The sequence below is a fragment of the Salvelinus fontinalis genome, chromosome 18, assembly GCF_029448725.1.
Source record: "Salvelinus fontinalis isolate EN_2023a chromosome 18, ASM2944872v1, whole genome shotgun sequence".
In the NCBI taxonomy this organism is placed as follows: Eukaryota; Metazoa; Chordata; class Actinopteri; order Salmoniformes; family Salmonidae; genus Salvelinus; species Salvelinus fontinalis.
In genome coordinates this window covers 57,673,747-57,695,988 of record NC_074682.1, presented here as the reverse complement: position 1 = coordinate 57,695,988, position 22,242 = coordinate 57,673,747, and the positions used below count along the sequence as shown (strand labels likewise).

Here is a 22,242-nt window from a genome sequence, read left to right as displayed (position 1 = left end):
TGCCTAGTTAAATAAAGGTTTCATTAAAAATATATATAATTATAATTAAAACACTCCCATACTGCACCAGGTCAAGCTCATGTTCAACTCTACTTTAATACAGTGCTTTTGAAACCTGGGGGTTCCCCCGAGGAGAGGTTGGAGAACCCCTGCTTTAATACATACCAGTTCAGCTATATTTCAGAACAGCACCACAACAATACAAGGGAACGTTAACATTGTGAGAAACAAAGGAAAACACATGTTACGACAGACCCATTAGCAGACGTGACTAAGTTAGGAGGTCTATTCTTCCACAAGGCAACAAAACAACTACAGAACTAGGACACCAGAGTGTTGAGGAAAGCATCTGTTACCTCTACCACTTGCCCCCAGACAACGTCTTTATTTACCAACATAACACATCTGGTCAGCTGAGGGTGGGGTGGGTGTAGAGAGAGAGAGATGTAGAGAAAGAGAGATGTGTAGAGAGAGAGAGAGTGTAGAGAGAGAGAGATGTAGAGAAAGAGAGATGTGTAGAGAGAGAAAGAGATGTGTAGAGAGAGATGTATAGAGAGAGTGAGAGAGAGAAATGTAGAGAGAGAGTGAGAGAGAAATGTAGAGAGAGAGGTGTAGAGAGAGAGAGAGAGAGAGTGAGAAATGTAGAGAGAGAGAGAGTGTGGCGACCTAGTCTGTCTGTGTTAGTCTGTGGCGACCTAAATGCCAGAACTGGACACGAACCTGACACCCTCAGCACACAGGGGGACAAACACCTGCCTGCAGGTGACAGCATTCCCTCCCCCATATGCCCCCCTAGGCATAACTATGACAACATAACCAACAAAAACGGGTCACAACTCCTGCAGCTCTGTCGCACGCTGGGTATGTACATAGTCAATGGTAGGCTTCGAGGGGACTCCTATGGTAGGTACACCTATAGCTCATCTCTTGGCAGTAGCACTGTAGAGTACTTTATCACTGACCTCAACCCAGAGTCTCTCAGAGCGTTCACAGTCAGCCCACTGACACCCCTATCAGATCACAGCAAAATTACAGTCTACTTGAACAGAGCAATACTCAATCATGAGGCATCAAAGCCAAAGGAACTGAGTAACATTAAGAAATGCTATAGATGGAAAGAATGCAGTTTGGAAACCTACCAAAAAACAATTAGGCAACAGCAAATCCAATCCCTTTTAGACAACTTCCTGGGTAAAACGTTCCACTGCAATAGTGAAGGTGTAAACTTGGCAGTAGAAAATCTTAACAGTATATTTGACCTCTCAGCTTCCCTATCAAATCTAAAAATCTCAAATAGAAAACCGAAAAAAATGAACAACAATGACAAATGGTTTGATGAAGAATGCAAAAATCTAAGAAATAAATTGAGAAACCTGTCCAACCAAAAACATAGAGACCCGGAAAACCTGAGTCTACGCCTTCACTATGGTGAATCACTAAAACAATATAGAAATACACTACGGAAAAAGAAGGAACAGCATGTCAGAAATCAGCTCAATGTAATTGAAGAATCCATAGACTCTAACCAATTCTGGGAAAATTGGAAAACACTAAACAAACAACAACACAAAGAATTATCTATCCAAAATGGAGATGTATGGGTAAACCACTTCTCCAATCTTTTTGGCTCTATAACAAAGAATAAAGAGCAAAAACATATACATGATCAAATACAAATACTAGAATCAACTATTAAAAACTACCAGAACCCACTGGATTCTCCTATTTCCTTGAATGAGTTACAGGACAAAATAAAAACCCTCCAACCCAAAAAGGCCTGTGGTGTTGATGGTATCCTTAATGAAATGATCAAATATACAGACAACAAATTCCAATTGGCTATACTAAAACTCTTTAACATCGTCCTTAGCTCTGGCATCTTCCCCAATATTTGGAACCAAGGACTGATCACCCCAATCCACAAAATTGGAGACAAATTTGACCCCAATAACTACCGTGGAATATGCGTCAACAGTAACCTTGGGAAAATACTCTGCATTATCATTAACAGCAGACTCGTACATTTCCTCAATGAACACAATGTACTGAGCAAATGTCAAATTGGCTTTTTACCAAATTACCGTACAACAGACCATGTATTCACCCTACACACCCTAATTGACAACCAAACAAACCAAAACAAAGGCAAAGTCTTCTCATGCTTTGTTGATTTCAAAAAAGCCTTCGACTCAATTTGGCATGAGGGTCTGCTATAGAAATTGATGGAAAGTGGTGTTGGGGGTAAAACATACGACATTATAAAATCCATGTACACAAACAACAAGTGTGCGGACAAAATTGGCAAAAAACACACATATCTTCACACAGGGTCGTGGGGTGAGACAGGGATGCAGCTTAAGCCCCACCCTCTTCAACATATATATCAACGAATTGGCGCGGGCACTAGAACAGTCTGCAGCACCCGGTCTCACCCTACTAGAATCCGAAGTCAAATGTCTACTGTTTGCTGATGATCTGGTGCTTCCGTCACCAACCAAGGAGGGCCTACAGCAGCACCTAGATCTTCTGCACAGATTCTGTCAGACCTGGGCCCTGACAGTAAATCTCAGTAAGATCAAAATAATGGTGTTCCAAAAAAGGTCCAGTCGCCAGGACCACAAATTCCATCTAGACACCGTTGCCCTAGAGCACACAAAAAACTATACATACCTCGGCCTAAACATCAGCACCACAGGTAACTTCCACAAAGCTGTGAACGATCTGAGAGACAAGGCAAGAAGGGCATTCTATGCCATCAAAAGGAACATAAATTTCAACATACCAATTAGGATCTGGCTAAAAATACTTGAATCAGTCATAGAGCCCATTGCCCTTTATGGTTGTGAGGTCTGGGGTCCGCTCACCAACCAAGATTTCACAAAATGGGGCAAACACCAAATTGAGACTCTGCATGCAGAATTCTGCAAAAATATCCTCCGTGTACAACGCAGAACACCAAATAATGCATGCAGAGCAGAATTAGGCCGATACCCACTAATTATCAAAATACAGAAAAGAGCCGTTAAATTCTACAACCACCTAAAAGGAAGCGATTCCCAAACCTTCCATAACAAAGCCATCACCTACAGAGAGATGAACCTGGAGAAGAGTCCCCTAAGCAAGCTGGTCCTAGGGCTCTGTTCACAAACACAAACACACCCCACAAAGCCCCAGGACAACAGCACAATTAGACCCAACCAAATCATGAGAAAACAAAAAGATAATTACTTGACACATTGGAAAGAATTAACAAAAAAACAGAGCAAACTAGAATGCTATTTGGCCCTAAACAGAGAGTACACAGTGGCAGAATACCTGACCACTGTGACTGACCCAAACTTAAGGAAAGCTTTGACTATGTACAGACTCAGTGAGCATAGCCTTGCTATTGAGAAAGGCCGCCGTAGGCAGACATGGCTCTCAAGAGAAGACAGGCTATGTGCACACTGCCCACAAAATGAGGTGGAAACCGAGCTGCACTTCCTAACCTCCTGCCCAATGTATGACCATATTAGAGACACATATTTCCCTCAGATCACACAGATCCACAAAGAATTCGAAAACAAATCAAATTTTGATAAACTCCCATATTTACTGGGTGAAATTCCACAGTGTGCCATCACAGCAGCAAGATTTGTGACCTGTTGCCACAAGAAAAGGGCAACCAGTGAAAAACAAACACCATTGTAAATACAACCCATATTTATGCTTACTTATTTTAACTTGTGTGCTTTAACCATTTGTACATTGTTACAACACTGTATATATTTAATATGACACTAGTAATGTCTTTATTGTTTTGAAACTTCTGTATGTGTAATGTTTACTGTTAATTTGTTTTGTTTGTTTCACTTTTGTGTATTGTCTACCTCATTTGCTTTGGCAATGTTAACACATGTTTCCCATGCCAATAAAGCCCATTGAATTGAATTGAATTGAGTAGAGAGAGAAAGAGATGTGTAGAGAGAGATGTATAGAGAGAGTGAGAGAGAGAATTGTAGAGAGAGAGTGAGAGAGAGAGGTGTAGAGAGAGAGAGGTGTAGAGAGAGAGAGTGAGAAATGTAGAGCGAGAGAGGTGAAGAGAGAGAGAGATGTGTAGAGAGAGAGTGAGAAATGTAGAGAGAGATGTGTAGAGAGAGAGAGAGTGAGAAATGTAGAGAGAGAGGTGTAGAGAGAGAGAGAGGTGTAGAGAGAGATGTGTAGAGAGAGAGAGTGAGAAATGTAGAGAGAGAGAGGTGTAGAGAGAGAGAGGTGTAGAGAGAGAGAGGTGTAGAGAGAGAGAGGTGTAGAGAGAGAGAGGTGTAGAGAGAGAGAGGTGTAGAGAGAGAGAGGTGTAGAGAGAGAGAGGTGTAGAGAGAGAGAGGTGTAGAGAGAGAGAGGTGTAGAGAGAGAGAGGTGTAGAGAGAGAGAGGTGTAGAGAGAGAGAGTGAGAAATGTAGAGAGAGAGAGTGAGAAATGTAGAGAGAGAGAGTGAGAAATGTAGAGAGAGAGAGAGAGAAATGTAGAGAGAGAGAGAGAGTGAGAAATGTAGAGAGAGAGGTGTAGAGAGAGAGAGAGAGATGTAGAGAGAGAGAGGTGTAGAGAGAGAGAGAGTGAGAAATGTAGAGCGAGAGAGGTGAAGAGAGAGAGAGATGTGTAGAGAGAGAGTGAGAAATGTAGAGAGAGATGTGTAGAGAGAGAGAGAGTGAGAAATGTAGAGAGAGGTGTAGAGAGAGAGAGAGGTGTAGAGAGAGATGTGTAGAGAGAGAGAGTGAGAAATGTAGAGAGAGAGAGGTGTAGAGAGAGAGAGGTGTAGAGAGAGAGAGGTGTAGAGAGAGAGAGGTGTAGAGAGAGAGAGGTGTAGAGAGAGAGAGAGGTAGAGAGAGAGAGGTGTAGAGAGAGAGAGGTGTAGAGAGAGAGAGGTGTAGAGAGAGAGAGTGAGAAATGTAGAGAGAGAGAGTGAGAAATGTAGAGAGAGAGAGTGAGAAATGTAGAGAGAGAGAGAGAGTGAGAAATGTAGAGAGTGAGATGTGTAGAGAGAGAGAGAGAGAGTTTCCTATGCCAATAAAGCCCATTGAATTGAGAGAGAGAGAGAAATGTGTAGAGAGAGTGAGTGAGAGAGAGAGAGAGAGAAAGAGGGGGGTGTAGAGAGAGAGAGGTAGTATATACATGTGACACTAGCAATGAGAGAATGAACTGCAGTGTTTCCTTCCTCTCCCCCGCTCTCTCCTACTTTCTGCAGTTTCCAGGGTATTTCTACTAGTAGTAAACTGGGCTACACTCTCACCCTTCTCCCTCAGTACACCTCCCCAGCATACTTCCTCTGTCTTTATGCTGGGTCCCTACAGGCCCCTACGAGTCAACAGCCACCAACTAGCTTCAGTTTGGTGGAGGAGACTTGACTTGCTCTCAAAATAATGGATTATGTTTGTTCCACCTTACTGGTTAGACTAGAGGCTCAAATACAGACCACAGTCTGTCCATGAAAGTCTGTCCAGTTTGTTGCTGTCAATGTTTAAGCACCACATTAAAATATCCTCCCAGTTTTGATTAAAAGAGCAGAGTTAAGTAGAGTACTGAGGGTAAGTAGAGCAGAGTTAAGTAGAGTACTGAGGGTAAGTAGAGCAGAGTTAAGTAGAGTACTGAGGGTAAGTAGAGCAGAGTTAAGTAGAGTCCTGAGGGTAAGTAGAGCAGAGTTAAGTAGAGTCCTGAGGGTAAGTAGAGCAGAGTTAAGTAGAGTCCTGAGGGTAAGTAGAGCAGAGTTAAGTAGAGCACTGAGGGTAAGTAGAGCAGAGTTAAGTAGAGTACTGAGGGTAAGTAGAGTAGAGTCCTGAGGGTAAGTAGAGCAGAGTACTGAGGGTAAGTAGAGCAGAGTTAAGTAGAGTACTGAGGGTAAGTAGAGCAGAGTTAAGTAGAGTACTGAGGGTAAGCAGAGTTAAGTAGAGTACTGAGGGTAAGTAGAGCAGAGTTAAGTAGAGTACTGAGGGTAAGTAGAGTAGAGTTAAGTAGAGTACTGAGGGTAAGTAGAGCAGAGTTAAGTAGAGTACTGAGAGTAAGTAGAGCAGAGTTAAGTAGAGTACTGAGGGTAAGTAGAGCAGAGTTAAGTAGAGTACTGAGGGTAAGTAGAGCAGAGTTAAGTAGAGTAATGAGGGTAAGTAGAGCAGAGTTAAGTAGAGTCCTGAGGGTAAGTAGAGCAGAGTTAAGTAGAGTACTGAGGGTAAGTAGAGCAGAGATAAGTAGAGTACTGAGAGTAAGTAGAGTTAAGTAGAGTACTGAGGGTAAGTAGAGCAGAGTTAAGTAGAGTACTGAGGGTAAGTAGAGCAGAGATAAGTAGAGTACTGAGGGTAAGTAGAGCAGAGTTAAGTAGAGTACTGAGAGTAAGTAGAGTTAAGTAGAGTACTGAGGGTAAGTAGAGCAGAGTTAAGTAGAGTCCTGAGGGTAAGTAGAGCAGAGTTAAGTAGAGCACTGAGGGTAAGTAGAGCAGAGTTAAGTAGAGTACTGAGGGTAAGTAGAGCAGAGTTAAGTAGAGTACTGAGGGTAAGTAGAGCAGAGTTAAGTAGAGTACTGAGAGTAAGTAGAGCAGAGTTAAGTAGAGTACTGAGGGTAAGTAGAGCAGAGTTAAGTAGAGTACTGAGGGTAAGTAGAGCAGAGTTAAGTAGAGTACTGAGGGTAAGTAGAGCAGAGTTAAGTAGAGTACTGAGGGTAAGTAGAGCAGAGTTAAGTAGAGTACTGAGAGTAAGTAGAGCAGAGTTAAGTAGAGTACTGAGGGTAAGTAGAGTAGAGTTAAGTAGAGTACTGAGAGTAAGTAGAGCAGAGTTAAGTAGAGTACTGAGAGTAAGTAGAGCAGAGTTAAGTAGAGTACTGAGGGTAAGTAGAGTAGAGTTAAGTAGAGTACTGAGAGTAAGTAGAGCAGAGTTAAGTAGAGTACTGAGAGTAAGTAGAGCAGAGTTAAGTAGAGTACTGAGGGTAAGTAGAGTAGAGTTAAGTAGAGTACTGAGGGTAAGTAGAGCAGAGTTAAGTAGAGTACTGAGGGTAAGTAGAGTAGAGTTAAGTAGAGTCCTGAGAGTAAGTAGAGCAGAGTTAAGTAGAGTACTGAGGGTAAGTAGAGCAGAGATAAGTAGAGTACTGAGGGTAAGTAGAGTAGAGTTAAGTAGAGTACTGAGAGTAAGTAGAGCAGAGTTAAGTAGAGTACTGAGGGTAAGTAGAGCAGAGTTAAGTAGAGTACTGAGGGTAAGTAGAGCAGAGTTAAGTAGCGTACTGAGAGTAAGTAGAGTAGAGTTAAGTAGAGTCCTGAGAGTAAGTAGAGCAGAATTAAGTAGAGTACTGAGGGTAAGTAGAGCAGAGTTAAGTAGAGTACTGAGGGTAAGTAGAGTAGAGTACTGAGGGTAAGTAGAGCAGAGTTAAGTAGAGTACTGAGGGTAAGTAGAGCAGAGTTAAGTAGCGTACTGAGAGTAAGTAGAGTAGAGTTAAGTAGAGTCCTGAGAGTAAGTAGAGCAGAGTTAAGTAGAGTACTGAGGGTAAGTAGAGCAGAGTTAAGTAGAGTACTGAGGGTAAGTAGAGTAGAGTCCTGAGGGTAAGTAGAGTAGAGTTAAGTAGAGTACTGAGAGTAAGTAGAGCAGAGTTAAGTAGAGTCCTGAGAGTAAGTAGAGCAGAGTTAAGTAGAGTACTGAGGGTAAGTAGAGCAGAGTTAAGTAGAGTACTGAGGGTAAGTAGAGTAGAGTCCTGAGGGTAAGTAGAGCAGAGTTAAGTAGAGTACTGAGGGTAAGTAGAGCAGAGATAAGTAGAGTACTGAGGGTAAGTAGAGTAGAGTACTGAGAGTAAGTAGAGCAGAGTTAAGTAGAGTACTGAGGGTAAGTAGAGCAGAGTTAAGTAGAGTACTGAGAGTAAGTAGAGTTAAGTAGAGTACTGAGGGTAAGTAGAGTAGAGTTAAGTAGAGTCCTGAGGGTAAGTAGAGCAGAGTTAAGTAGAGTACTGAGGGTAAGTAGAGCAGAGTTAAGTAGAGTACTGAGGGTAAGTAGAGTTAAGTAGAGTACTGAGGGTAAGTAGAGTAGAGTTAAGTAGAGTCCTGAGGGTAAGTAGAGCAGAGTTAAGTAGAGTACTGAGGGTAAGTAGAGCAGAGTTAAGTAGAGTACTGAGGGTAAGTAGAGTTAAGTAGAGTACTGAGGGTAAGTAGAGTAGAGTTAAGTAGAGTCCTGAGGGTAAGTAGAGTTAAGTAGAGTACTGAGGGTAAGTAGAGTAGAGTTAAGTAGAGTACTGAGGGTAAGTAGAGTTAAGTAGAGTACTGAGGGTAAGTAGAGTAGAGTTAAGTAGAGTACTGAGGGTAAGTAGAGCTAAGTAGAGTACTGAGGGTAAGTAGAGTAGAGTTAAGTAGAGTACTGAGGGTAAGTAGAGTAGAGTACTGAGGGTAAGTAGAGTAGAGTTAAGTAGAGTACTGAGGGTAAGTAGAGTAAAGTAGAGTACTGAGGGTAAGTAGAGTAGAGTTAAGTAGAGTACTGAGGGTAAGTAGAGCAGAGTTAAGTAGAGTACTGAGAGTAAGTAGAGTAGAGTACTGAGGGTAAGTAGAGCAGAGTTAAGTAGAGTACTGAGGGTAAGTAGAGCAGAGTTAAGTAGAGTACTGAGAGTAAGTAGAGCAGAGTTAAGTAGAGTACTGAGAGTAAGTAGAGTAGAGTTAAGTAGAGTACTGAGGGTAAGCAGAGTTAAGTAGAGCACTGAGGGTAAGTAGAGCAGAGTTAAGTAGAGTACTGAGGGTAAGTAGAGTAGAGTACTGAGGGTAAGTAGAGCAGAGTTAAGTAGAGTACTGAGAGTAAGTAGAGCAGAGTTAAGTAGAGTACTGAGAGTAAGTAGAGCAGAGTTAAGTAGAGTACTGAGAGTAAGTAGAGTTAAGTAGAGTACTGAGGGTAAGTAGAGCAGAGTTAAGTAGAGTCCTGAGAGTAAGTAGAGTTAAGTAGAGTACTGAGGGTAAGTAGAGCAGAGTTAAGTAGAGTCCTGAGAGTAAGTAGAGCAGAGTTAAGTAGAGTACTGAGGGTAAGTAGAGCAGAGATAAGTAGAGTACTGAGGGTAAGTAGAGTAGAGTTAAGTAGAGTACTGAGAGTAAGTAGAGCAGAGTTAAGTAGAGTACTGAGGGTAAGTAGAGCAGAGTTAAGTAGAGTACTGAGGGTAAGTAGAGCAGAGTTAAGTAGCGTACTGAGAGTAAGTAGAGTAGAGTTAAGTAGAGTCCTGAGAGTAAGTAGAGCAGAATTAAGTAGAGTACTGAGGGTAAGTAGAGCAGAGTTAAGTAGAGTACTGAGGGTAAGTAGAGTAGAGTACTGAGGGTAAGTAGAGCAGAGTTAAGTAGAGTACTGAGGGTAAGTAGAGCAGAGTTAAGTAGCGTACTGAGAGTAAGTAGAGTAGAGTTAAGTAGAGTCCTGAGAGTAAGTAGAGCAGAGTTAAGTAGAGTACTGAGGGTAAGTAGAGCAGAGTTAAGTAGAGTACTGAGGGTAAGTAGAGTAGAGTCCTGAGGGTAAGTAGAGTAGAGTTAAGTAGAGTACTGAGAGTAAGTAGAGCAGAGTTAAGTAGAGTCCTGAGAGTAAGTAGAGCAGAGTTAAGTAGAGTACTGAGGGTAAGTAGAGCAGAGTTAAGTAGAGTACTGAGGGTAAGTAGAGTAGAGTCCTGAGGGTAAGTAGAGCAGAGTTAAGTAGAGTACTGAGGGTAAGTAGAGCAGAGATAAGTAGAGTACTGAGGGTAAGTAGAGTAGAGTACTGAGAGTAAGTAGAGCAGAGTTAAGTAGAGTACTGAGGGTAAGTAGAGCAGAGTTAAGTAGAGTACTGAGAGTAAGTAGAGTTAAGTAGAGTACTGAGGGTAAGTAGAGTAGAGTTAAGTAGAGTCCTGAGGGTAAGTAGAGCAGAGTTAAGTAGAGTACTGAGGGTAAGTAGAGCAGAGTTAAGTAGAGTACTGAGGGTAAGTAGAGTTAAGTAGAGTACTGAGGGTAAGTAGAGTAGAGTTAAGTAGAGTCCTGAGGGTAAGTAGAGCAGAGTTAAGTAGAGTACTGAGGGTAAGTAGAGCAGAGTTAAGTAGAGTACTGAGGGTAAGTAGAGTTAAGTAGAGTACTGAGGGTAAGTAGAGTAGAGTTAAGTAGAGTCCTGAGGGTAAGTAGAGTTAAGTAGAGTACTGAGGGTAAGTAGAGTAGAGTTAAGTAGAGTACTGAGGGTAAGTAGAGTTAAGTAGAGTACTGAGGGTAAGTAGAGTAGAGTTAAGTAGAGTACTGAGGGTAAGTAGAGCTAAGTAGAGTACTGAGGGTAAGTAGAGTAGAGTTAAGTAGAGTACTGAGGGTAAGTAGAGTAGAGTACTGAGGGTAAGTAGAGTAGAGTTAAGTAGAGTACTGAGGGTAAGTAGAGTAGAGTTAAGTAGAGTACTGAGGGTAAGTAGAGTAGAGTTAAGTAGAGTACTGAGGGTAAGTAGAGCAGAGTTAAGTAGAGTACTGAGAGTAAGTAGAGTAGAGTACTGAGGGTAAGTAGAGCAGAGTTAAGTAGAGTACTGAGGGTAAGTAGAGCAGAGTTAAGTAGAGTACTGAGGGTAAGTAGAGCAGAGTTAAGTAGAGTACTGAGGGTAAGTAGAGCAGAGTTAAGTAGAGTACTGAGGGTAAGTAGAGTAGAGTTAAGTAGAGTACTGAGGGTAAGTAGAGCAGAGTTAAGTAGAGTACTGAGAGTAAGTAGAGTAGAGTACTGAGGGTAAGTAGAGCAGAGTTAAGTAGAGTACTGAGGGTAAGTAGAGCAGAGTTAAGTAGAGTACTGAGAGTAAGTAGAGCAGAGTTAAGTAGAGTACTGAGAGTAAGTAGAGTAGAGTTAAGTAGAGTACTGAGGGTAAGCAGAGTTAAGTAGAGCACTGAGGGTAAGTAGAGCAGAGTTAAGTAGAGTACTGAGGGTAAGTAGAGTAGAGTACTGAGGGTAAGTAGAGCAGAGTTAAGTAGAGTACTGAGAGTAAGTAGAGCAGAGTTAAGTAGAGTACTGAGAGTAAGTAGAGCAGAGTTAAGTAGAGTACTGAGAGTAAGTAGAGTTAAGTAGAGTACTGAGGGTAAGTAGAGCAGAGTTAAGTAGAGTCCTGAGAGTAAGTAGAGTTAAGTAGAGTACTGAGGGTAAGTAGAGCAGAGTTAAGTAGAGTCCTGAGAGTAAGTAGAGCAGAGTTAAGTAGAGTACTGAGGGTAAGTAGAGCAGAGTTAAGTAGAGTCCTGAGGGTAAGTAGAGCAGAGTTAAGTAGAGTACTGAGGGTAAGTAGAGCAGAGTTAAGGAGAGTACTGAGAGTAAGTAGAGTAGAGTTAAGTAGAGTACTGAGGGTAAGTAGAGCAGAGTTAAGTAGAGTACTGAGGGTAAGTAGAGCAGAGTTAAGTAGAGTCCTGAGAGTAAGTAGAGTTAAGTAGAGTACTGAGGGTAAGTAGAGCAGAGTTAAGTAGAGTACTGAGGGTAAGTAGAGCAGAGTTAAGTAGAGTCCTGAGGGTAAGTAGAGCAGAGTTAAGTAGAGTACTGAGAGTAAGTAGAGTAGAGTACTGAGAGTAAGTAGAGTACTGAGAGTAAGTAGAGCAGAGTTAAGTAGAGTACTGAGGGTAAGTAGAGCAGAGTTAAGTAGAGTACTGAGAGTAAGTAGAGTAGAGTACTGAGAGTAAGTAGAGTAGAGTACTGAGGGTAAGTAGAGCAGAGTTAAGTAGAGTACTGAGGGTAAGTAGAGTAGAGTTAAGTAGAGTACTGAGAGTAAGTAGAGCAGAGTTAAGTAGAGTACTGAGGGTAAGTAGAGTAGAGTTAAGTAGAGTACTGAGGGTAAGTAGAGCTAAGTAGAGTACTGAGGGTAAGTAGAGTAGAGTTAAGTAGAGTACTGAGGGTAAGTAGAGTAGAGTACTGAGGGTAAGTAGAGTAGAGTTAAGTAGAGTACTGAGGGTAAGTAGAGTAGAGTTAAGTAGAGTACTGAGGGTAAGTAGAGTAGAGTTAAGTAGAGTACTGAGGGTAAGTAGAGCAGAGTTAAGTAGAGTACTGAGAGTAAGTAGAGTAGAGTACTGAGGGTAAGTAGAGCAGAGTTAAGTAGAGTACTGAGGGTAAGTAGAGCAGAGTTAAGTAGAGTACTGAGGGTAAGTAGAGCAGAGTTAAGTAGAGTACTGAGGGTAAGTAGAGCAGAGTTAAGTAGAGTACTGAGGGTAAGTAGAGTAGAGTTAAGTAGAGTACTGAGGGTAAGTAGAGCAGAGTTAAGTAGAGTACTGAGAGTAAGTAGAGTAGAGTACTGAGGGTAAGTAGAGCAGAGTTAAGTAGAGTACTGAGGGTAAGTAGAGCAGAGTTAAGTAGAGTACTGAGAGTAAGTAGAGCAGAGTTAAGTAGAGTACTGAGAGTAAGTAGAGTAGAGTTAAGTAGAGTACTGAGGGTAAGCAGAGTTAAGTAGAGCACTGAGGGTAAGTAGAGCAGAGTTAAGTAGAGTACTGAGGGTAAGTAGAGTAGAGTACTGAGGGTAAGTAGAGCAGAGTTAAGTAGAGTACTGAGAGTAAGTAGAGCAGAGTTAAGTAGAGTACTGAGAGTAAGTAGAGCAGAGTTAAGTAGAGTACTGAGAGTAAGTAGAGTTAAGTAGAGTACTGAGGGTAAGTAGAGCAGAGTTAAGTAGAGTCCTGAGAGTAAGTAGAGTTAAGTAGAGTACTGAGGGTAAGTAGAGCAGAGTTAAGTAGAGTCCTGAGAGTAAGTAGAGCAGAGTTAAGTAGAGTACTGAGGGTAAGTAGAGCAGAGTTAAGTAGAGTCCTGAGGGTAAGTAGAGCAGAGTTAAGTAGAGTACTGAGGGTAAGTAGAGCAGAGTTAAGGAGAGTACTGAGAGTAAGTAGAGTAGAGTTAAGTAGAGTACTGAGGGTAAGTAGAGCAGAGTTAAGTAGAGTACTGAGGGTAAGTAGAGCAGAGTTAAGTAGAGTCCTGAGAGTAAGTAGAGTTAAGTAGAGTACTGAGGGTAAGTAGAGCAGAGTTAAGTAGAGTACTGAGGGTAAGTAGAGCAGAGTTAAGTAGAGTCCTGAGGGTAAGTAGAGCAGAGTTAAGTAGAGTACTGAGAGTAAGTAGAGTAGAGTACTGAGAGTAAGTAGAGTACTGAGAGTAAGTAGAGCAGAGTTAAGTAGAGTACTGAGGGTAAGTAGAGCAGAGTTAAGTAGAGTACTGAGAGTAAGTAGAGTAGAGTACTGAGAGTAAGTAGAGTAGAGTACTGAGGGTAAGTAGAGCAGAGTTAAGTAGAGTACTGAGGGTAAGTAGAGTAGAGTTAAGTAGAGTACTGAGAGTAAGTAGAGCAGAGTTAAGTAGAGTACTGAGAGTAAGTAGAGCAAAGTTAAGTAGAGTACTGAGAGTAAGTAGAGCAGAGTTAAGTAGAGTACTGAGGGTAAGTAGAGCAGAGTTAAGTAGAGTACTGAGAGTAAGTAGAGCAAAGTTAAGTAGAGTACTGAGAGTAAGTAGAGCAAAGTTAAGTAGAGTACTGAGGGTAAGTAGAGTTAAGTAGAGTACTGAGGGTAAGTAGAGTAGAGTTAAGTAGAGTACTGAGAGTAGAGTTAAGTAGAGTACTGAGGGTAAGTAGAGTTAAGTAGAGTCCTGAGGGTAAGTAGAGTAGAGTTAAGTAGAGTACTGAGAGTAAGTAGAGCAGAGTTAAGTAGAGTCCTGAGAGTAAGTAAAGCAGAGTTAAGTAGAGTCCTGAGGGTAAGTAGAGCAGAGTTAAGTAGAGTCCTGAGGGTAAGTAGAGTAGAGTTAAGTAGAGTACTGAGAGTAAGTAGAGTAGAGTTAAGTAGAGTCCTGAGAGTAATCCCTCCATGTTATTAGTGTTCCCTAGAGAGAGGAGTCTCAACATGTTCTCGGTTTCTCCCTGGGCTCTTCAACTTCCCCCAGCAAGCTGAAACAGCAGCCCACAGAAGAGGGGAAACATCACATCCCCCTCCCCCGTTCACTCCAAACCTTTACAGAAAAGTGTTAGACGTATTTAAATCAACTTCATGTGAAAACATGAAGCTGCATTTTGTTTTTGATAAAGAGGGTTGTGAATGGGATGTGACCAGGGAGAGCTGTGGCTGGCTGGGGTATCGGGAAGCTGGGAGGTTCTGGGGGTGGCTAGAATCCAACCCAGCATCCTCCCACTAGAAAGACTGGCTGGGGCCTCCCAAACTTGGCAAGGCGCTGTCTAGGGAAAGGGCGGGAAAGGGCGGGAAAGGGAGGGAAAACACAGGGTCTAATCTGGGCAAGTTGTAGTAGTCTTTTCACGAGAACTGTTCTCTACTAAACCTTTCACTGCTTGGAGACACAAAACCTAATGCACCTCAGCAGCAATAGTAAGACATTTTCTGAAAGTTTATCTTAAATTTAATTTCAGAAAGAGCGAGAGAAAATGACTGTACTACACACCACGTGCACTTATTTAAAAAAACACACAACAAAAAACAAGTTTGACTCAATTTGTTACGAGGGTCTGCTACACAAATGGATGGAAAGCGGTTTTGGGGGTTTAGCATATGACATAAAGTAAATGTACACGAACAACAAGTGCACAGATAAAATGAGCATTAAACACACAGATTTCTATCGTTGGGTCTGTGGGGTAACACACGGATGCAGCTTGAGCACCACCCTCTAACACATATATATATATATATATATATATATATATATATGTACACACACATACATACATATATGCATACATATATAAATTATATTCTAGTGCGAGGGCACTAGAACAGTCTGCAACACCCGGCTTCACCCTACTAGAATCTGAAGTCAAATGTCTACTGTTTGCTGATGATCTGTCACTTCTGTCCCCAACCAAGGAGGGTCTACAGCAGCACCTAGATCTGTCCACAACCAAGGAGGGTCTACAGCAGCACCTAGATCTGTCCCCAACCAAGGAGGGCCTACAGCAGCACCTAGATCTGTCCCCAACCAAGGAGGGCCTACAGCAGCACCTAGATCTGTCCCCAACCAAGGAGGGCCTACAGCAGCACCTAGATCTGTCCCCAACCAAGGAGGGTCTACAGCAGCACCTAGATCTGTCCCCAACCAAGGAGGGTCTACAGCAGCACCTAGATCTGTCCCCAACCAAGGAGGGTCTACAGCAGCACCTAGATCTGTCCCCAACCAAGGAGGGTCTACAGCAGCACCTAGATCTTCTGCACAGATTCTGCCAGACCTGGACCCTGACAGTAAATCTCAGAAAGACAAAAATAATGGTGTTCCAGAAAAGGTCCAGTAGCCAAGACAAATAAATACAAATTCTATCTAGACACCGTTGCCTTAGAGCACATAAAGAATTACACCTACTTTGGCCTAAACATTAACACCAGAGGTAACTTCCTGTGAGCGATCTGAGAGACAAGGCAAGAAGGGCCTAATATGCCATCATAATGAACATAACACTCAGCATCCCAATTAGGATCTGGTTTAAAATACTTCAATCCGTTATAGAACCCATTTCTCCTCTGTTGTTGTGAGGTCTGGGGTCGACTCACCAACTAAGAATCTACAAAATGGGACAAACGGGCCCAATTGAGACTCTGCATGCAAATTACGTAAAAATATACTTTGTCTACAACACAAAACCCCAAACAATACAGAGCAGAATTAGGACGACACACACTAGTTATCTACATCCAGAAAAGAGCTGTTCAATTCTACAACCACCTAAAAGAAAGTGATGGTCACACATTACACAACAAATCCCTCACGTAGAGAAAGAGATGAACCTGGAGAAGAGTCCCCTCAGCCAGCTGGTTCTGGGGCTCTGTTCACAAACACAAACAGACCCCTCAGAGCCCTCACCTACAGAGAGATGAATCTAGAGAAGAGTCCCCACCTACAGAGAGATGAACCTGGAGAAGAGTCTCCTCAGCCAGCTGGTTCTGGGGCTCTGTTCACAAACACAAACAGACCCCTCACCTACAGAGAGATGAACCTGGAGAAGAGTCCCCTAAGCAAGCTGGTTCTGGGGCTCTGTTCACAAACACAAACAGACCCCTCACCTACAGAGAGATGAACCTGGAGAAGAGTCCCCTAAGCAAGCTGGTTCTGGGGCTCTGTTCACAAACACAAACAGACCCCTCACCTACAGAGAGATAAACCTGGAGAAGAGTCCCCTAAGCAAGCTGGTTCTGGGGCTCTGTTCACAAACACAAACAGACCCCTCAGCTACAGAGAGATAAACCTGGAGAAGAGTCCCCTAAGCAAGCTGGTCCTAGGGCTCTGTTCACAAACACAAACACACCCCACAAAGCCCCAGGACAACAGCACAATTAGACCCAACCAAATCATGAGAAAACAAAAAGATAATTACTTGACACATTGGAAAGAATTAACAAAAAAACAGAGCAAACTAGAATGCTATTTGGCCCTAAACAGAGAGTACACAGTGGCAGAATACCTGACCACTGTGACTGACCCAAACTTAAGGAAAGCTTTGACTATGTACAGACTCAGTGAGCATAGCCTTGCTATTGAGAAAGGCCGCCGTAGGCAGACATGGCTCTCAAGAGAAGACAGGCTATGTGCACACTGCCCACAAAATGAGGTGGAAACCGAGCTGCACTTCCTAACCTCCTGCCCAATGTATGACCATATTAGAGACACATATTTCCCTCAGATCACACAGATCCACAAAGAATTCGAAAACAAATCAAATTTTGATAAACTCCCATATTTACTGGGTGAAATTCCACAGTGTGCCATCACAGCAGCAAGATTTGTGACCTGTTGCCACAAGAAAAGGGCAACCAGTGAAAAACAAACACCATTGTAAATACAACCCATATTTATGCTTACTTATTTTAACTTGTGTGCTTTAACCATTTGTACATTGTTACAACACTGTATATATTTAATATGACACTAGTAATGTCTTTATTGTTTTGAAACTTCTGTATGTGTAATGTTTACTGTTAATTTGTTTTGTTTGTTTCACTTTTGTGTATTGTCTACCTCATTTGCTTTGGCAATGTTAACACATGTTTCCCATGCCAATAAAGCCCATTGAATTGAATTGAATTGAGTAGAGAGAGAAAGAGATGTGTAGAGAGAGATGTATAGAGAGAGTGAGAGAGAGAATTGTAGAGAGAGAGTGAGAGAGAGAGGTGTAGAGAGAGAGAGGTGTAGAGAGAGAGAGTGAGAAATGTAGAGCGAGAGAGGTGAAGAGAGAGAGAGATGTGTAGAGAGAGAGTGAGAAATGTAGAGAGAGATGTGTAGAGAGAGAGAGAGTGAGAAATGTAGAGAGAGAGGTGTAGAGAGAGAGAGAGGTGTAGAGAGAGATGTGTAGAGAGAGAGAGTGAGAAATGTAGAGAGAGAGAGGTGTAGAGAGAGAGAGGTGTAGAGAGAGAGAGGTGTAGAGAGAGAGAGGTGTAGAGAGAGAGAGGTGTAGAGAGAGAGAGGTGTAGAGAGAGAGAGGTGTAGAGAGAGAGAGGTGTAGAGAGAGAGAGGTGTAGAGAGAGAGAGGTGTAGAGAGAGAGAGGTGTAGAGAGAGAGAGTGAGAAATGTAGAGAGAGAGAGTGAGAAATGTAGAGAGAGAGAGTGAGAAATGTAGAGAGAGAGAGAGAGTGAGAAATGTAGAGAGAGAGGTGTAGAGAGAGAGAGAGAGATGTAGAGAGAGAGAGGTGTAGAGAGAGAGAGAGTGAGAAATGTAGAGCGAGAGAGGTGAAGAGAGAGAGAGATGTGTAGAGAGAGAGTGAGAAATGTAGAGAGAGATGTGTAGAGAGAGAGAGAGTGAGAAATGTAGAGAGAGGTGTAGAGAGAGAGAGATGTGTAGAGAGAGAGAGTGAGAAATGTAGAGAGAGAGAGGTGTAGAGAGAGAGAGGTGTAGAGAGAGAGAGGTGTAGAGAGAGAGAGGTGTAGAGAGAGAGAGGTGTAGAGAGAGAGAGGTGTAGAGAGAGAGAGGTGTAGAGAGAGAGAGGTGTAGAGAGAGAGAGTGAGAAATGTAGAGAGAGAGAGTGAGAAATGTAGAGAGAGAGAGTGAGAAATGTAGAGAGAGAGAGAGAGTGAGAAATGTAGAGAGTGAGATGTGTAGAGAGAGAGAGAGAGAGAGTTTCCTATGCCAATAAAGCCCATTGAATTGAGAGAGAGAGAGAAATGTGTAGAGAGAGTGAGTGAGAGAGAGAGAGAGAGAGAGAAAGAGGGGGGTGTAGAGAGAGAGAGGTAGTATATACATGTGCCACTAGCAATGAGAGAATGAACTGCAGTGTTTCCTTCCTCTCCCCCGCTCTCTCCTACTTTCTGCAGTTTCCAGGGTATTTCTACTAGTAGTAAACTGGGCTACACTCTCACCCTTCTCCCTCAGTACACCTCCCCAGCATACTTCCTCTGTCTTTATGCTGGGTCCCTACAGGCCCCTACGAGTCAACAGCCACCAACTAGCTTCAGTTTGGTGGAGGAGACTTGACTTGCTCTCAAAATAATGGATTATGTTTGTTCCACCTTACTGGTTAGACTAGAGGCTCAAATACAGACCACAGTCTGTCCATGAAAGTCTGTCCAGTTTGTTGCTGTCAATGTTTAAGCACCACATTAAAATATCCTCCCAGTTTTGATTAAAAGAGCAGAGTTAAGTAGAGTACTGAGGGTAAGTAGAGCAGAGTTAAGTAGAGTACTGAGGGTAAGTAGAGCAGAGTTAAGTAGAGTACTGAGGGTAAGTAGAGCAGAGTTAAGTAGAGTCCTGAGGGTAAGTAGAGCAGAGTTAAGTAGAGCACTGAGGGTAAGTAGAGCAGAGTTAAGTAGAGTCCTGAGGGTAAGTAGAGCAGAGTTAAGTAGAGTACTGAGGGTAAGTAGAGCAGAGTTAAGTAGAGTCCTGAGGGTAAGTAGAGCAGAGTTAAGTAGAGCACTGAGGGTAAGTAGAGCAGAGTTAAGTAGAGTACTGAGGGTAAGTAGAGTAGAGTCCTGAGGGTAAGTAGAGCAGAGTACTGAGGGTAAGTAGAGCAGAGTTAAGTAGAGTACTGAGGGTAAGTAGAGCAGAGATAAGTAGAGTACTGAGAGTAAGTAGAGCAGAGTTAAGTAGAGTACTGAGGGTAAGTAGAGCAGAGATAAGTAGAGTACTGAGGGTAAGTAGAGCAGAGATAAGTAGAGTACTGAGGGTAAGTAGAGCAGAGATAAGTAGAGTACTGAGGGTAAGTAGAGCAGAGATAAGTAGAGTACTGAGGGTAAGTAGAGCAGAGTTAAGTAGAGTACTGAGAGTAAGTAGAGTAGAGTTAAGTAGAGTACTGAGGGTAAGTAGAGTAGAGTTAAGTAGAGTACTGAGAGTAAGTAGAGTAGAGTACTGAGAGTAAGTAGAGCAGAGTACTGAGGGTAAGTAGAGTAGAGTTAAGTAGAGTACTGAGAGTAAGTAGAGTAGAGTTAAGTAGAGTACTGAGGGTAAGTAGAGTAGAGTACTGAGAGTAAGTAGAGCAGAGTACTGAGGGTAAGTAGAGTAGAGTTAAGTAGAGTACTGAGAGTAAGTAGAGTAGAGTTAAGTAGAGTACTGAGGGTAAGTAGAGCAGAGTTAAGTAGAGTACTGAGGGTAAGTAGAGCAGAGTTAAGTAGAGTACTGAGAGTAAGTAGAGCAGAGTTAAGTAGAGTACTGAGGGTAAGTAGAGTAGAGTTAAGTAGAGTACTGAGGGTAAGTAGAGCAGAGTTAAGTAGAGTACTGAGAGTAAGTAGAGCAGAGTTAAGTAGAGTACTGAGAGTAAGTAGAGTAGAGTTAAGTAGAGTACTGAGGGTAAGTAGAGCAGAGTTAAGTAGAGTACTGAGGGTAAGTAGAGCAGAGTTAAGTAGAGTACTGAGGGTAAGTAGAGCAGAGTTAAGTAGAGTACTGAGGGTAAGTAGAGTAGAGTTAAGTAGAGTACTGAGGGTAAGTAGAGCAGAGTTAAGTAGAGTACTGAGAGTAAGTAGAGCAGAGTTAAGTAGAGTACTGAGAGTAAGTAGAGCAGAGATAAGTAGAGTACTGAGGGTAAGTAGAGTAGAGTTAAGTAGAGTACTGAGAGTAAGTAGAGTAGAGTTAAGTAGAGTACTGAGAGTAAGTAGAGTAGAGTTAAGTAGAGTACTGAGAGTAAGTAGAGCAGAGTTAAGTAGAGTACTGAGAGTAAGTAGAGCAGAGATAAGTAGAGTACTGAGGGTAAGTAGAGTAGAGTTAAGTAGAGTACTGAGGGTAAGTAGAGCAGAGTTAAGTAGAGTACTGAGAGTAAGTAGAGCAGAGTTAAGTAGAGTACTGAGAGTAAGTAGAGCAGAGTTAAGTAGAGTACTGAGAGTAAGTAGAGCAGAGATAAGTAGAGTACTGAGGGTAAGTAGAGTAGAGTTAAGTAGAGTACTGAGAGTAAGTAGAGTAGAGTTAAGTAGAGTACTGAGAGTAAGTAGAGTAGAGTTAAGTAGAGTACTGAGAGTAAGTAGAGCAGAGTTAAGTAGAGTACTGAGAGTAAGTAGAGCAGAGATAAGTAGAGTACTGAGAGTAAGTAGAGCAGAGTTAAGTAGAGTACTGAGAGTAAGTAGAGTAGAGTTAAGTAGAGTACTGAGAGTAAGTAGAGCAGAGTTAAGTAGAGTACTGAGAGTAAGTAGAGCAGAGATAAGTAGAGTACTGAGAGTAAGTAGAGCAGAGTTAAGTAGAGTACTGAGAGTAAGTAGAGTAGAGTTAAGTAGAGTACTGAGAGTAAGTAGAGTAGAGTTAAGTAGAGTACTGAGGGTAATCCCTCCATGTTATTAGTGTTCCCTAGAGAGAGGAGTCTCAACATGTTCTCGGTTTCTCCCTGGGCTCTTCAACTTCCCCCAGCAAGCTGAAACAGCAGCCCACAGAAGAGGGGAAACATCACATCCCCCTCCCCCGTTCACTCCAAACCTTTACAGAAAAGTGTTAGACGTATTTAAATCAACTTCATGTGAAAACATGAAGCTGCATTTTGTTTTTGATAAAGAGGGTTGTGAATGGGATGTGACCAGGGAGAGCTGTGGCTGGCTGGGGTATCGGGAAGCTGGGAGGTTCTGGGGGTGGCTAGAATCCAACCCAGCATCCTCCCACTAGAAAGACTGGCTGGGGCCTCCCAAACTTGGCAAGGCGCTGTCTAGGGAAAGGGAGGGAAAGGGAGGGAAAGGGAGGGAAAGGGAGGGAAAGGGAGGGAAAGGGCGGGAAAGGGAGGGAAAACACAGGGTCTAATCTGGGCAAGTTGTAGTAGTCTTTTCACGAGAACTGTTCTCTACTAAACCTTTCACTGCTTGGAGACACAAAACCTAATGCACCTCAGCAGCAATAGTAAGACATTTTCTGAAAGTTTATCTTAAATTTAATTTCAGAAAGAGCGAGAGAAAATGACTGTACTACACACCACGTGCACTTATTTAAAAAAACACACAACAAAAAACAAGTTTGACTCAATTTGTTACGAGGGTCTGCTACACAAATGGATGGAAAGCGGTTTTGGGGGTTTAGCATATGACATAAAGTAAATGTACACGAACAACAAGTGCACAGATAAAATGAGCATTAAACACACAGATTTCTATCGTTGGGTCTGTGGGGTAACACACGGATGCAGCTTGAGCACCACCCTCTAACACATATATATATATATATATATATATATATATATATATATATATGTACACACACATACATACATATATGCATACATATATAAATTATATTCTAGTGCGAGGGCACTAGAACAGTCTGCAACACCCGGCTTCACCCTACTAGAATCTGAAGTCAAATGTCTACTGTTTGCTGATGATCTGTCACTTCTGTCCCCAACCAAGGAGGGTCTACAGCAGCACCTAGATCTGTCCCCAACCAAGGAGGGTCTACAGCAGCACCTAGATCTGTCCCCAACCAAGGAGGGCCTACAGCAGCACCTAGATCTGTCCCCAACCAAGGAGGGTCTACAGCAGCACCTAGATCTGTCCCCAACCAAGGAGGGTCTACAGCAGCACCTAGATCTGTCCCCAACCAAGGAGGGTCTACAGCAGCACCTAGATCTGTCCCCAACCAAGGAGGGCCTACAGCAGCACCTAGATCTGTCCCCAACCAAGGAGGGCCTACAGCAGCACCTAGATCTGTCCCCAACCAAGGAGGGTCTACAGCAGCACCTAGATCTGTCCCCAACCAAGGAGGGTCTACAGCAGCACCTAGATCTTCTGCACAGATTCTGCCAGACCTGGACCCTGACAGTAAATCTCAGAAAGACAAAAATAATGGTGTTCCAGAAAAGGTCCAGTAGCCAAGACAAATAAATACAAATTCTATCTAGACACCGTTGCCTTAGAGCACATAAAGAATTACACCTACTTTGGCCTAAACATTAACACCAGA

General features: G+C 42.6%; 1 protein-coding gene across 2 annotated transcripts in view; it reads right to left on the bottom strand.

Moving 5' to 3' along the window:
* The window catches only part of vgll4b (vestigial-like family member 4b), a 140,054-nt gene that overhangs the window by 13,206 nt on the left and 104,606 nt on the right, over nt 1–22,242 (bottom strand). The gene's annotated exons all lie outside the window — the stretch shown is intronic.